This window comes from Hylobates moloch, unplaced genomic scaffold (assembly GCF_009828535.3).
Source record: "Hylobates moloch isolate HMO894 unplaced genomic scaffold, HMol_V3 SCAFFOLD_20, whole genome shotgun sequence".
NCBI classification, from domain to species: Eukaryota; Metazoa; Chordata; class Mammalia; order Primates; family Hylobatidae; genus Hylobates; species Hylobates moloch.
In genome coordinates, this window is record NW_026652295.1 from 21306934 (window position 1) to 21323277 (window position 16344).

A 16344-nucleotide genomic window follows, 5' to 3' on the forward strand; every position below is an offset into this window, starting at 1 on the left:
TTATTTGAATGCTTTAGAATCTCCTTCACTCTATTTCCACTCAGGTATCTCTCTGCCATCCTTCAAGCTTCAGCTCAAGTCTTCCTGTTCTCCTTCATCTATACCTCTTCACTAGGAGACTCAGAACTTGTACTTTCTTTATCTCTCATTTCTTGCCTTGTGCGAACACGTGTTACCTGTCCGTTTTGATAACTCCCTAAGGGCAGGTATTATTAATATTAGCTTTCTATGTCCCTCAGTATGATTTGTATACCATAGTAGGTACTAAATAAGAGAATGTGGAGTAATCCTCTCCCAAAACTTGGGGAAGTCAACACATACGCTGCCCTACTTGGGATCCAATGAGATGGCATATGAGGCAGCATTCATAGAAGGACTGTGCAAACCTAAGGCAGTGTCATTAATTGCTGGGCACATTTGGGGCTTTTGATGATGCTGTCCTCTATTCCAGAATAGCAGTATGTGGTCAGGACTTCTCATGAGCTTCAAAGTTTAATTGGAGACAACCAAAATGTGTTTCCAATAATAGGTCATAAAAAATAAGACTTTTATTTGCGCTATGTTTACTTGTTTATTTACATATTTTTCTAGGTCTTTTATTTCCTATTGTGAATATATTTGTTTTTAAATGTAACAGCTGACTAAGATAGAGGTGCTGTTTTTTGGTCATCTCTGCATTGCCATGGTCTTTGTTATTGGGCCAAGAACCTTATTTATCTTAACACACACAATTGCTTAAGGATGGGGATTGTATCATCATCCTTTGCATCTTTGAATTACACTGTGCTGCCTTCCCACATTGTCATGCATACCAACTATCTAATCCAGAATGTCACAAGCTGCTCCCTCTAAGCCATTTCCATGTTTCAGCTAGTATCAGCCATGAAAAATTGCAGGTGAGAGCGGGGAGATGCCTGCATTCTCCAATAGGGCACCACTCTACACCTAAGCTCTTTGGTAAAGGGGGATATAGAATCTATAGCTGTAAGCGAAAATGAGTCATTTTCACATCTGATTAACATACATTTTTTTCCCCAGATAAACCTGTATCTTCATTAATTTTTTGTTCCTTATCCTTTTTACACAGATAGTTCATATCAGTGAACATATTGGTCCTTTTTTCCTCTTTATAGGATCTGAGTTTATTGCTCAACCACATCTAATTTGATGTCCTCTGCAGATTTAAAATGTGTGCCTTCTTTTCCATTACCAAGTCATCCCTGGGTTACTACTGAACATCCTTCTCAATTCCCCCCGACCCATGGATGGCTGTTCTCCATTGTCTATTTCACTAGATGTCCTCAAAACAAACAGAAGAAGGAAGTGGCTAATGGTAAGAATTTTTTCTCCCTCTTAGAAAATTTTTAATGCATTTACTTTAAAGTGCTGGAGATATGAGGTTTTTCTTGTAAGTAGGTAATATGAGTGTAGCTCAAACATTTTGTTTTTAGGATATCAAAATTTTAGGAACCTTCATTGGGTCCTTTCGTAGTGATGAATCAGAAAAAAGATGAAAGAGTACAGTGCAGATAACTTTTTCAAACGTTCAAACATTTACGACATGCTTCTGGTTTCAGATCCCAGTGCTCTCTACCTGTCACTCCTGGCATGACCCACCCACACATGAAACTCAACAGAGCCAGAGACAAACTCATTCTCTCTGTTTTAACACTTTTTCCTTTGAGTTTTGTGCTTCAAAGATCGTTGTTCTCATTTCTCTGCTGTCCCCTGCTCCCCAGTCACTCATTCCCTATTCAAGCAGTTTGCCATGCCTTCCAAATATTTCTCTAATTCACCTCCATTTCTCCATTCTCCTATTTGGCCCTGACCATCTCCAGCCCTGGGTGGTTCAGTCACCTTACTGGGCTATCTAGTCTACCATGGACAGTCCTTACTGCTCCCACCCTTCTCAAGTGGATCTCCTTACGTGATTTTTGTTGTTGACCAAAGAGCATATTTCAAGATTTTCAGCATTTCATGCCCCATCTATCTCTTTGCCATAATCTTCCCACACCTGTATTTCCTGATGTCTTTGATTTGGTGATCTAGTTCTGGTCAAGTTCCTGAATCAGTGCTGATTGAGACAGGGTACATGTAAACGTTTTCCATTCTCCCCTCATCTCTTCCCTTACCCAATGGGCACTTAAAATTAAAATGACTATCCTACCAGAAATTTGGTGGCCCAGTAATGACCTCTGGGTTGCTGTGTCTTTCCTGTTGTTCCCACTACTATTCAGACCCACTTTCCTTCCCTGACATGTCATCATTTGGTGGCTTCTATTTATAGTTCTTCCAGCCACCTTGTATTAACCTAGTCTAGGATTATACCCTAACCCTAAATTTTGACTAGTTACTCAGGTTAATAATCTTGTCTTCCTCTAAGGTGGCAGCTTAGACTTCAATTTCTTCTTGACAGTTGGAGTGCCTTCCATCTGAATTCTTCTTTTTTTTTTTTTTTAAGATGGGGTCTTGCTGTGTTGCCCAGGCTGGAGCAGAGTGGTACAGTCATAGCTCACTGCAGTCTGGAACTCCTGGGCTCCAGCAGTCCTCCCTCAGCCTCCTAAGTAGCTGGGACTACAGGTGTGCACCACCATACCTGGCTAATTCTTATTTTTTGTTGAGATGAGGTCTCGCTTTGTTGCCCAGGGTGGTCTCGAACTCCTGGCCTCATGCTACCGTCCCACCTTGGCCTCCCAAAGTGCTGGGATTATAGGTGTGAGTCACTGCCCCTGGCCTGAATGATTCTTATCAAGACTGGTGATGGTGGCACCCAAGAACAGCTGGGGGTGACTCTTTGTTCACTGTGTGTATTAATTTCCTCTGGCTGCTGTAGCAAATTACCACAAACTTGGTGCCTTAAAACAACAGACATTTAGGTTTTGACAGGACTGAGCTCCTGCCAGAGGCTCTGGGGAAGAATCTGTGCCTTGTCTCTTCCAGCTCCTGGAAACTGCTGACATCCCTTGGCTTGTGGCCTCATCACTCCATTATCTGCCCCCTCCATGGCCACATTGCCTTCCTGTCTTCCATCTGTAGTCAAATCTGCCTCTGCCTTCCTCTTAGAAGCATACATGTAATGACATTTAAGGCCCAACTTGATAATTCAAATAATCCCCCCATCTCAAGATCTTTAATTCTATCCCATCTGCAAAGTCTTTGCATAGAAGATAACATTTACAGGTCCCAGAGATTAGGACCTGATATATTGGTGGCCATTATTCTGTGTACTACACTGTCCACCTAGGTTGGGCCTGCTACTTCTCCTGGAAGTCCCACTCTTGACCATTTCTGAGCCATGGTTCAGTGCACTATGCCTTCCTGCTTCTCTGCCTCTTTGTCTTCCTCACCTCTACCTACAGAACTGGCCTTAGCAATGCTGTCAGTTTCCCCAAGGTCTGTCTCAGGCCCAGGGGCCAGGGCTACCTCCTGTTCCTGCTGCTTCTCTTCCTGTACACTTGCCTCCTCTTTTATTGAGTTGTAGAAAATACCAAGTCTCTTTTCAAAAATCTCATCCTGTGATGCCCCCTTCCTCACAAAGACCTTGCAATCTAGGCCCTTCCAGGCTGTCTGCATTGTGTGACACTTAACTTGGACATACCTAGACATGCCTTGAGATGTGGGCTGCCATTTATTTATCTAAAATGCCCCTTACCCTTGCTCTATATTGGGTGAAATATTGTACATTTTGCAAGGTCTTGTTTAAGTGTCAAATTCTCTGAGACTTTCCTAAGCCCCTCCCCCTCCTCTTTTCCATACAGAATCAATTACATCTTCCCTCTGTTCTTCCTTAGCCCTCCGTTTATACTTGACTCAAACCCTTCCCACATTGTGTTATACTTTTTTTGTCTCTGTCTCTCTTTGCTGGACTTTGAGGTTCATGAGAACCAGGAAAAGGATATTATTCATCTTTTTAATTTTAACCTGACATGTAACTCACAATACATCCTTGATATAATAATATTTTTAATTAATTGATTAGTTGGAATTTTAAACTTTTCATAATTCAGAATATCTTAGAATAGATGAACATTTAATACTTTTCTCCCAATTTCCTTATGGACCCAGGAGTAATTATTTTCCTTAGATGGCTATGTACAGTCAAGCGTGGCTTTTGTTTCCAGTATAAATTAATTAAAAATACTGTAATTTATGCATTCTCTTCTTTAAATTTTGTTCGGTGTGGGGGTTATTACCCTTACCCCTCTAGAGAGCCAATTTACTTATTTTATTTTATTCTTGAGACAGAGGCTTGCTCTGTCATCCAGGCTGGAGTGCAGTGGCTTGATCACAGCTCACTGCAGGCTTGACCTCCTGGACTCAAGCAATCCTCCCACCTCGGCCTCCCAAGTAGCTGGCACCACAGGTGTGTGCCACCATGCCTGGCTAATTTTTAAAATTGTTATTGTATGTAGAGACAGGGGTATCCTTGTGTTGCCCAGGCTGGTCTCAAACTGGGCTCAAGCGGTCCTCCCACCTCAGCTTCCCAAAGTGCTGGGATTACAGGCATGAGCCACTCTACTTGGCCCAATTTACTTTAATATGAGATTTTTCTAAACCTTGCAGGCTACCAGTGTAATGTTGTCACTTGATTGTCTTCTCGTAGATCCAGACTTTTAAGCAAGAATTAGGAATGTTATCTGTGAAGATTGCTTCTTTTCACTTACTGGTGCTCTACTGAAACAATACTGTTTTCCTCCCTTTTCCTGGGTGTTTTGTCTGAGCACATGTGAATGTCAGAGTTATTTTCCCCGCCTTGTCACTGGAATCTGCAGCCAGCCTCTCTGATTGTGAATGCATCCATGCTGTACAGCTGGCGTCTGTTTCCTATTTCTATAGCCGTGAGTCTCTCAGGGCTTTTGTGGAGAGTACGGGTGTTTTATTACATTGCATGTCTTATATTTATGAGAAACTCAAAGGGCTTTGAGGGTTTTCTTTTTTGGTATCTAATCTTCTAACAGCTCTCTGAGGTAGGTAGCAGGAAGTGTTATCTCCATTTTGCAGATGTTATAACAGAGGCATAGCACAACTTGATGGAGGCCCCACAGCAAATCAAGGGCTGAGTGGAAAAGGTCTCCCCAGTCTTTCAACCTCCATTTCAATGCACTAGTTGCCAGACAAGTTAATTTCAATTTTTAAAGCCTCCATCCATTTTGGTTTTGCGTGAAATGTTATTGTCAGCATTCAGGTGGTAGCAGGGCTCCACTTCTGGTACTACCTTTCCCATCTTCTGCATCCTTCCAGAATCCCTTCTTGCTTGTCACACTCACACTCATAAGTGTGTCTGTCTTTTTATGTGTGTATGTATATATGTAAATGAAGAAAATAAAAATATATACTCTTTCTTTAAAAAGAGTTTCTATACAACATTAGGTTCTGCAGAGGGGTTGCTTGGTCTGGGGAACTATATGCAAATATGAGATTTCTGTATTAGCAGCCTATCTGATACTTTCCAACTAGTTTTTTTTTTTTTTCTTGTCAATCGAACGTACTATGTAGATATTAGCTGTAGGCAAGGAAACATTTAAAAATATAACCAACATGGGCAATATAGTGAGACTCTGTCTGTACAAAAAAATGAAGAAAATTAGCAGGGTGTGGTGGCACATGCCTGTGGTCTCAGCTACTTGGGAGGCTGAGGTGGGAGGATTGCTTAAGCCTAGGAGTTGGAGGCTGCAGTGAGCTGTGATCTCACCACTGCACTCCAGCCTGGGCAACAGAACAAGACCCTGTCTCAAAATAAATTAAAAAAAAAATATATATATATATATATAACCTATGACAATGGGAAACATAAGAAATACTATAAAACTGGATATCAGATACTATTAATAAGTGAAATAAATGTTTTTACTCAGGTAATTCCTCTATGCCACTTATGGTATCCTCAAAGTGAGCTCATACTGTAACTTTCACATAACTTTCCGTCAAATGTGAAGATTTTTTTCTTCTCTCAGAGGACAGTTAACGCCTTTTTGTAAATGTAAAACTGTACTGCAAATGTCAGTTCCTGATCAGATTTGCCTGAGTCTTTAAAGGGAACACGACGAGGGGCTTTGTGCCTGCTGTGTAGGGTGTGTGGTAAGATGTCTTTCTTCCTTGTGGCTGAATTTGGAATGCCCCGCTCTTTCACTAAGTGCCATTAATTACACTATTGCTCCTGGAGCACTGAACTGCCTAGCAGGGAATTTCTTCCCACTTGCTGGAGTCTCTAGGGCAGTTTCCGTTCATTGCTGTGGGTGGTGGTGAGGCACAGGCTCTGCACCGGCTGCCTGCCTGGAATCCGCCTGGAGACCTCTTTGTGATTTCCCTAAGCTGGGAGACGGGATTTGGAGCACCTGGTGGGGGGATGCAGCTTGCCACCCTCATCTTCATCAGCCTCTCCCCTCCACCCCCTGCACTTGGGAGCACCACCCAGCAGCAGTGTTTTTGTGCCTTCAAACCTTTTGGAGCCGCTGGAATGGAGGCCACCCAGAGCTTCTGTGAGCAGCTGTAGCTGCAGATCTCCTATTGGCCAGAGCAGAGAATGTTCTTACTTATCTCCATTGAGCATGGGTGGCCGTGATCCCTCAGGATAATGCAATTTCTCACTGTCTGGAGGTGGAAGCTATTGTCCTGCTCTCCAGCTTGTTGTTTGAAGTTGTTTTGTAAGGCTTCCGGCTTCTGCTGACTCACAGACACACACAGAAAAACTCCCTTACTGGCTTGCTCGCTCCCAAGGCTTTTGAAATGGCTAAGGAGATAACAAACCTCCCCCCTGCAAGGGGGTAATAGCTTAAATAGTAAGTAGAAAGAACTGTTTTGTACATGTCCACAAAGTCTGAGAAACTTCATCTTCCTCTTTCACTGCTCACTCCGTTTCCTTCCTTGTCCCTTACTCCCCTCTTCAAAAGTTTTGGGCTGAGCCACAGGCCTAAATGTGGTTTGCATATGATTTTACAGAGACACAATTCACATCTGGGGACTTTCTCGGATTAACGAGTTGAAGGATGCCATCTTTGTTTCCCCTATGGAAAATTGCCATTTCTAATGAACATTTTATGAAGAAGCCTTCTTCACTTACCTCTCCCACTTGTGATAAACTGTAATTAAAATGTATGAAGAACTTGATTCATGGTGTGTGCACCTGGGCTCTTTGTGGAGTCTCTCTTAGCAATATGCCGTGAGAACAGACTGGCAGTTGATGGATTTCTAAAGCAGAAAATCAAGCTTATTCACAATAGAAGCTTATAGTTTTAAAAACCACGTGGATAAGAGGACTGTAGTTTTGCAAGATTTGGCAGGCATCAATGAACCCAGTAGCCACAGTGACCGAGACTGAAAATGTAGAAGGCTAGTTTTCCTTCTTAATTACTTTTAAACTACGTTAGCAAATTCTCAGGGTCAGTGTGACAGTGATAGTTTCAATGCTTGATTATAGTGATTTGTTTTCTCATAATAATTTTCTTATGTTCCCGTAGCATAAAATAGGTCTTTTTATTAATTAAGGAGGAGTGTGTAGAAAGCATTCTTATGTGGTAGCATGTGTGAACTTATAATTAGCAACATGTCCTCATTGTGCACCTAGAAAAATCCAGTGATATAAATCCTCTATTTTGTGCAGTCACTATTTGCCCAACTAAATAAATCATTTAACTGATAACATTCACACCTTTCTCCATGATATTTTAGAATAATACCAATGTACAAAAATAGTCTCTGTCCTTTCATTGTCATCAGTTTATGAAAATACTGCCGAAGAGCTGGAAAACAAAATTTTCTCATGTTTTACAACGCAGTCCCCTGGGCCACTGGGCCTAATTTGTTCTTAATAATTTTCAAAAGAGACTCTGTCCTTTAGCTCCCCAGAAATATACAGGCTGTCCTAAAGAAAGCTGCAGCCTGATACAGAAACTCTGCCAACTTCTAGGAAATGGAAGGTTCTGGAAAGTAGATCATTTTTCCCTCTGGTAGGAACAATATAAGTTTTAGATGTGGGTGGGGGGGGGGGTGTTGTGTTTGTGTTAGACATACATGTATACAGCTGCTAGTGCAAAAATCACAAACCTTTCAGTTTCCCTAAGGCTTGTCTGCAGCCCTTGTGCCCTGAATGCAGATTGTAATAAATAGAGGCAGTCACTGTCTGGAAATGCCGGACATCTCTGTTTGAGTTAGAGCTCTTGTTCCAGGCCTCAGGGGATTAAGACAGAGGGTTGTTTTCTAGCTTGCCCTAGAGCCCCTGAACCTTTGTGGATTGGCGTAGTTGCCTTTCTGTGTGTGCAGAATCTTGCCTCCAGCCTCCCACAGTGTGGGGAGAGAGAATAGGGAGAAGTGAGAGAAGGGAGATAAATTATTCAACTTCTGCAAAATGCCAGGCACTGTGCTGGGTACTGTACATACATTTCACTGAAAAGTAAGTCTTTTATAAATATGGCAATGTAGAGCTTCAGAGATGGGATTTTGGAGCCAGACTGCTGAAATCAATCCTGGCAAAATCATTTGCCAGGATTCAGATGATAACTTGGCCACTTTCGAGGTATAGGACTACTTGGTGCCTCAGTTTCCCCATTTGTAAAGTGGGGGATAATATCAGAACTAACATGAATTGTTTGTTGTTGGGATTAAATTGTAAAGTACTTAGAAGAGTGCCTGGCATGCAGTGATAGATAAGTGTTACATGAAAGAAATGGAAAGCAGAAGTTAATCCACTTGCCCAGTTCACCTAGCAAGTAGCTGGGGCAGGATTTGAATCTGGGTCTGTTGGCTTAAAAGAGATGATTTTTGCCTGGGGAACATGGTGAAACCTCGTCTCTACAAAAAATACAAAAATTATCCAGGCACAGTGGTGCGTGCCTGTAGCTCCAGCAACTTGGGAGGCTGAGGTGGGAGGATGGTTTGAGGCTGGGAGGTGGAGCTTGCAGTGAGCTGTGATTGTGCCACTGCACTCTAGCCTGGGGTAACAGAGTGAGAACCTGTTTCAAAAAATAAATAAAAATAGAGACGGATATGATATTTTTACCTTACCATAGCACCATACTTTCTTTTCTTCCTAGCTACACTTGAGGTGGTACCTTGAGTCAATTCTCTCCATTCCTCCCCACCTTACCTGATCAGGGGTGGTTGCTGTTTCAGTCTAGTTTTCCCTTTTCCTTGCTCTTGTAGAGACATTGTAGGGCCAGGACTCAGAGCTTAAACATTTAACGTCTTCTGTGCAGGCAGGTGATAATAGCTTCTTTCCCCCAAACCACTTTGGGGTTGAACTAACCATTTTGGTTGCATGGTCAATTTTTTGGGCTGGAATAAATGATCTTTTGTTCTTTCTTATAGTTATTTGATGTGTTGGTTCTTTTCTTTCCTCAAAAATAGAAGCATCTAATGAGTAACCTCGATGTCATCTACTTCCTATTGTACTCACCCAAGCAGTTGACTCTCTGCTGAGCACATTGGTAGCAGCTCATGGGCATTTGAATGGAGGAAGAAGGCATCGTATTAAATGGCTTTTCCCTGTTTTTGGACATAAAATGCCATGGGACAGCTTTTTTCTTTTTCATGGCGGCAGGATCAAGAGTATAGAGTCTGGATTTGGAGATCTTTGACGTGTGCTTTGCTTCATCTGGCAATTTCTGCTGGGGTTTCCAGTTGTAAGCCCATGTCCCTCTATCCTGCAATCCCTCTAAATGTCTGGAGTTGGCTTGAACCTGCGTATCTTATGCCAACTTTCCTCTCTTAAGAAATGCTGCTAAAGAAGTAGAACATATTTACAAAGTCCTTAGCTGTGACGATGAAGAACATAACATTTGGTCTCCAGTAAGGAAAATAAAAAAGGGATTTGATTACTTTTGCCCTAGTCCCACCTAATTCACCTACACATGTCCAGTTTACTTTGGACAGGAGTTTTCATTAATGTTAAAATGTACGTAAACTGCAGTGGGGTTTTTGACTAAGGACACAGGGTCTCTAAGGCAAGACAACACTATTAATAGAATGTGGATGTGTGTGGTTTATTTTTGTTTTCAAAATGGAAGTGTTTCTTCGGGGTTTTGGCATGCTCTTTGATATGCTGAAAGATGAGAAAACATCATTTGGGAAACTCAGCACTTCTACCATATTAGGAAATTTACAGTGCTTCAGATTTCACATTTAATGTTTTAATTGCCTGGTTTGGTAATAGAAAAATGTCAAGCTTCTCTCTTTCATTTGGAGTTACCACCACGTTTTTTTCCCTCTTTGCAGTGATGGGCTGTTGCCAGCTTCTACTTACTGCCCTAGTCCCAGCATGGACTGAGTATTTGCTCTGAGAAAGCAGTTCCTCACACGTCATCTGAAATGAGTATCAATGTGGACTTCTGACATACGGGTTTAGCCTTTTTTGTATGATATCACATATGCAGTTGTCTTCTGTGGTGCTTGTAAATATCCTAAATGTACAACTAAAACTGAATTGTCTTTTTGAAACTTTTAAATTGTTTTTGAACGGAGGGTGCTATCCTCAACATTACCTAAAGTACAGAAGAAGTCAAAGAAAACGCTACCTTCGGATCTGAGAGCATCTTTAGGAAAAGCCTGTACCTTACAAGAGAGAGACAGACACACATGGAAACAGAGAAACACACACACAGATCGAGGCAGAGAGAGACAGACAGAAATGGAGACTGAGAAGGAGAGAGGAGGGTGGAGTTGTATATTCTGTGAAGCGTAGACCTTTTGGAAAAATCAAGACCCAAAATCGAGTTGAAATTTACTCTTCTTATAAATACACCTTCCTACCGAGGAAACAATGCTGAAAGAACTTCCAGAAGTAATTTTTTGTGGACAATAAAATGTGGAGGGAAAAACCCTGTACCTCATCTTTACTGTCATACATTGTCGCAGGATTTAGAGGGGAAATGTGCTCTTATCTGGGGAATTAGGGCTCTATTGCTAAGCAGCTGAGTATAGATATTTTCACTTTCCCTGCACAGTTATCTCCAAACAATATTTGCAATTAAAATAGTTATTTCATTTTTCAATATCCAAATATAATTTTTAACTATATAGTAAGTCATATTTAGTATAGAAAATTTGGAAAATACAGAAAGACCTCCAGACAAAAATAAAAATGACCTGTAATCATATAATCTAGAGGTAATTTGAATGTATTTCCATTTAGAATGTGTTTCTATGTGCTTATGTCTATATGTATTTTTTTATATAAGTAGAATCACACTGCACATACATTTTAGATTCTTCATTTCTCCATAACAATAAACATGTTATTTAATGGTTACATTGTAATTCTTGGTAGGACTCTATCACAATTCATTTTACCATTTCCCTATGGGTTTTCTTCTTCACTAATTACGTTGCTAGTGATTTATGGGTTAGGTTAAGAAATGCGGTAAAGAGGATCTTGGAGTGTGAATAGTTTTTCTGAATTCCTGATTATTTTATCAAGTTACGTTTCTATATAAGAATTACTGTGTCTTTTTAAGGGCTCCTTTGCACATTGCTAAATCACTTCCCAGAAAAGTTGTATGCTTTGAACTCTAACATTTCGGATTGCTTATCCTTCTTACCTGAGACAGTGCTGACCTGCTTTTAAGACTTCCTTCATCTAACATGAAAAATAATACTTTATTCGTTACTTTAACTTTCATTCTTTGTGAATTATTTGTTGTATTGGAACTTTTATTGTTATGTTTTATTGGTCATTTACTTATTGGCTGCTGTAAATTCTCTACAAGTGCCTTTTCTGTATTTCTACTGGGATTTTAATGATGACTGTATAGATTAGTGTGACTTCTTATTTATTCAGGTTGTTAACTCTTGTTTGACTTACTTCCTTTTTTATACATACAGACATAAAACCTAATTTTTATCTAGTGATAAATGTTTTGTAACATCATTTTTCTTTCCTTTCCCGTATTTTTTTTTTTTTATCTTCTCTTAATTTTTCTCCCTCTGAAATGCCCTTGAAATTTCTTTGCTTCTCAGTCTTATCTCTCCACTTCTCCACGGTCTTTTCCCCAGACTACTTTTCCAGACTCACTTCCTGCCATGATCCCAACCAAGTCTTGCTTCGTCTGCATTTCTCCACTTTTCCCCTCAAGCACAGTTTTGCTTTCGGTGATTTCTGTTAACCTGTGGTCAACCGTGGTCTGAAAATATTAAATGGAAAATTTCAGAAATAGACAATTTGTATGGGTTAAATTGTGTGCCATCCTGAATACTGTGATGCAATCTCACGCCTTCCCATGCCGTTCCTGCTCTGGATGTGAATTATCCCTTTGCCAGTGTGGCCACTGTATACACTCCCTGTCCATTAGTCATTTGGTAGCCATCTAGCCATGAAATGGAAAAAACATAGTGCATATGGCATAGGGGTTGGTACTATGTTTCTGCTTCAGGCATTTACTGGGAGTCTTGGACCATATCCCCCGTGGATAAGGGAGGACCACTATACCTGGCAAATTCCACTTGCAGCTCTGTGTGTGTGTTTCCCTTGACATGTTATTGCGGATTCTTCTTTCTCTTTTAAGACAGAGCAGGTATGTCACCTCTTTCATACAACCTTCCTTCACTTCAGCATGTGGTGATCTGTCCTTGCTCTGTTTTCAGTGCTCATTTTGCACTTTTTGCACACTAATTTATATCTTTAGTTATACCTTCATGTGTGTATGTTTTGTCACCCTGTGTAGGCTGCCAGGTCCTTGTAAGCACAGATGCTGTCGCTCTCATTTCTCTGTAAGCCTTATCCCCACCTTGGGCACCGCCCAAAAATACTTAGCACAGTGCTGCATGCATGGGACAGCTAGACACTTAGCGATATGTTGTTGACTGATCACTCTCGTGATACTTTACTTTTTCCATCTTATTTCTTTTCGCCTTCTGCCCCTCCCCTCCCCCCTTCCTTTTTTTTTTTTTTTGACAGAATTTAACTCTTTTTGCCCAGGCTGGAGTGCAATGGCATGATCTTGGCTCACTGAGACCTCTGCTTTCTGGATTCAAATGATTCTCCTGCCTCAGCCTCATGAATAGCTGGGATTATGCATGCACCACCACGCCTGGCTAATTTTGTATTTTTAGTAGAGACAGAGTTTCACCATGTTATCTAGGCTGGTCTGGAACTCTTGACCTCAGGTGATCCACCCACCTTAGCCTCCCAAAGTGCTGGGATTACAGGCATGAGCCACTGCACCTGGCCTTTTTTTTTTTTTTTTTTTTTTGAGGCAAGTTCTTGTTCTGTCACTCAGGCTAGAGTACAATGGCATGGTCATAGCTTACTACAGCCTCCATCTCCTGGGCTCACGTGATCCTCCCACCTCAGCCTCCTTAGTAGCTGAGACTACAAGGCACGCATGACCATGCCCAGCTAATTTGTTTTCATTTTTAGTAGAGATGAGGCTTTGTTATCTTGCTCAGGCTTGTCTCGAACTCCTGAGCTCATGTGATCCTCCTGCCTCGGCCCCCCAAAGTGCTGGGATTACAGCGTGAGCCACTGTGTCTGGCCTATTGTTGGTTTTCTTATTCAGGATAAAGAATCACTTGGTACACTCACACTGGAAGCCATGTTTCCTACTTGCTCCCTTCCCTTTGAAACATTATCCTATGCCTTCTTTATAATATGCCAAGTTCAACTACCAGAGAATCTTTTTTTTTAAATAATTTCAACTTTTATTTTAGATTCAGGAGGTACATGTGCAGGTTTGCTATATGGGTATATTGTGTGCTGCTGAGATTTGGGGTATGGGCGATCCTGCCACCCAGATAGTGAACACAGTACCTAATAGGTAGTTTTTCAGTCGGTGTCTCCCCACTCCTCCCACCCCCCTCCCACTACCACCCACTCCAGAAAGTCTGTGGTGTCTATTGTTCTCATCTTTATGTCCATGTGTACTCAGTGTTTAGCTCTCACTTATAAATGAGAACATGCAGTATTTGGTTTTCTGTTACTATGTTAATTTGATGATAATGGCCTCCAGCTGCATCCATACTGCTGCAAAGGATATGGTTTCATTCCTTTTTTATGGCTGCATAGTATTCCATGGTATATATGTAGCACATTTTCTTTATCCAATCCACTATCGACAGGCTCCTAGGTTGATTCCATGTCTTTACTATTGTAAATAGCACTGAGATGACCATACAAGTGCATGTGTCTTTTTGGTGAAATGATTTATATTCCTTATTCCTTTGGGTATATACCCAGTAATGGGACTGCTGGGTCAAATGGTAATTCTCTTTTAAATTCTTTGTGAAATCACCAAATTGCTGTCCATAGTGGCTGAACTAATTTACATTCTCACCAACAGCGTATTAGTGTTCCTTTTTCTCTGCAGCCTCACTAGCATTTTTTTTTTTGTCTTTTTAGTAATAGCCATTCTGACTGGTGTAAGTTGGTATCTCATAGATTTGCATTTCTACCGAGAATCTTGATATCATCAGAAACTGTTAGGCAGCTAATTTCCTCATTGTATAGTTTTGTTTTCTTGGTGGCTTCATCAATGTTATTTGCTGACTTACACACTTCTTGCCTCTCACCTTCTCTGCCAAATCTCCATGCTTTATAACCCAGACTTACCCACGGCCGAGTTCTCTAGACTTGGCTCCTCTGATTGTGTGAGATCCTCCCACATTTAGGAAAGGGGAGCTGGTATTAAATATATGTGTGAAATATTTAAAGAATAAAGTGTGGAATAGTGAAATGCGGGCCCTAATGCACTAGGAGATCAGAAGGAGACAGATGGGTATGAGCTGATTGACTCAAGGACAGCTTTATAGGTACAGAGGAGATTTATTATGGATATAGGAGGATGGGTAGGATCTAGATGGGGCATGAGGAAAGAGAGGGCACTTAACAATTGGAATGAGAGTAAACAAAAGCTCCCAAACCTTTATTATTAGTAATAATGCTTGGTAGAAATGAATGGGGTATATACGTGGGAAATGGTATATAACAAGGATGTCTAGGTGGGCAAGAGGAGGACATAGTTATTTCTCAGAAGGAAGTCAATGGGTGCTATGCATGGCCACCGACCATGAATTTCTACAGCTGCTTTCTGGATCCTGCTGCGTGGTTTTCCTCAGGACAACTGCTGTCCTTGTGGCAGCCATGCCAGCTTCCTTCTTCTCCCTCCTGTTTAGCCTCCCACTGGGAAGAGCTGCTTTGTAGAGACTGATTAAAATTTTCTCAAAGAGTGGCAGGATGCAGTGGCTCATGCCTGTAATCCTGAGGTGGGCAGATCACTTGAGGTCAGAAGTTCGAGACCAGTCTGGCCAACATGATGAAACCCCTGTCTCTACTAAAAATACAAAAATTAGCCAGACATGGTGGTGCACACCTGTAGTTCCAGCTACTTGGGAGGCTGAGGCAGGAGAACCACTTGAACCCAGGAGGCCGAGGTTGCCGTGAGCCAAGATCTGTACTGCACTGTAGCCTGGGTGACAGAGTGAGACTCTGTCTCAAAAAAAAAAAAAAAAGAAAATTTATTTTCTCAAAGAATTTTTCAAACATTATCTCATTGGATGCATGTGATAATCTTGGGCAATGCTGTTACACCAATTTACAAGTAGGAATCTGAGGTTCTTTGAGGCTAAGGAACTTTCCTGAAGCCACGAAACTGGTAAGCAGCAGAACTGGACTGTGAGGCTCTGGCCCCGACGTGGTCGGCGCTGTTTGTGGTCAGCCACACCACACCAGAGGCCATTTGCCTGCTTTTCTGTTCATTCATTCATTCACTTATTCATTCATTTTTGGTAAATCTTGTCTGACCATCTACTAAGCGCTGGGTCCCAAGTTAAGACAAAGGTAAACAAGGCCCTTTTCTTGCTCCCCGTTCCAGTTGGATGGGGATCAGAAAGGCAAAGCCGGCAGTTGCAGTCTCACGTGGTAAGGGCTGTAGGGAGATGCCCAGGGTGCTATGGCTGCCCCTAGGAAGGACTTTAAGGGTGAAATTGTACCGGGGCTAAGGCTTCCTAGAGGAAGTGATAGCAGAGCTGAGATACCAGGAAAGATTTAAATGTTCTTTACGGAAAGCAGTAACATAAAAGGCGAGAGGCGAGAGAGAGGAATGATATATTTGGGGAATTAAAAGTAGTTGAATTTGCCTGGAATGTGAAGGGCAAGTTGGGGAAAGGTGGAAGATGAAGCTAAGGACACCTTAGCTTAAATCTACCGAGTCCAGATCGTGTGTAGTTGTGGAAATGATGGTTAAGAGATCTTCACTGCTCAGAGCACAGTGAGGAACTGTTTGAAAGGTTGGGAGCCTGAGAGTGACTTGATCAAATTTGCAGCCTAGAAGAATTCCTCTGGTGCAGTGGGAAGGATGGGCTCACTGTTGCAACAGTTGTTGCAATCTGTTAAAATAGAGACATTAGTTGATAGTGTAA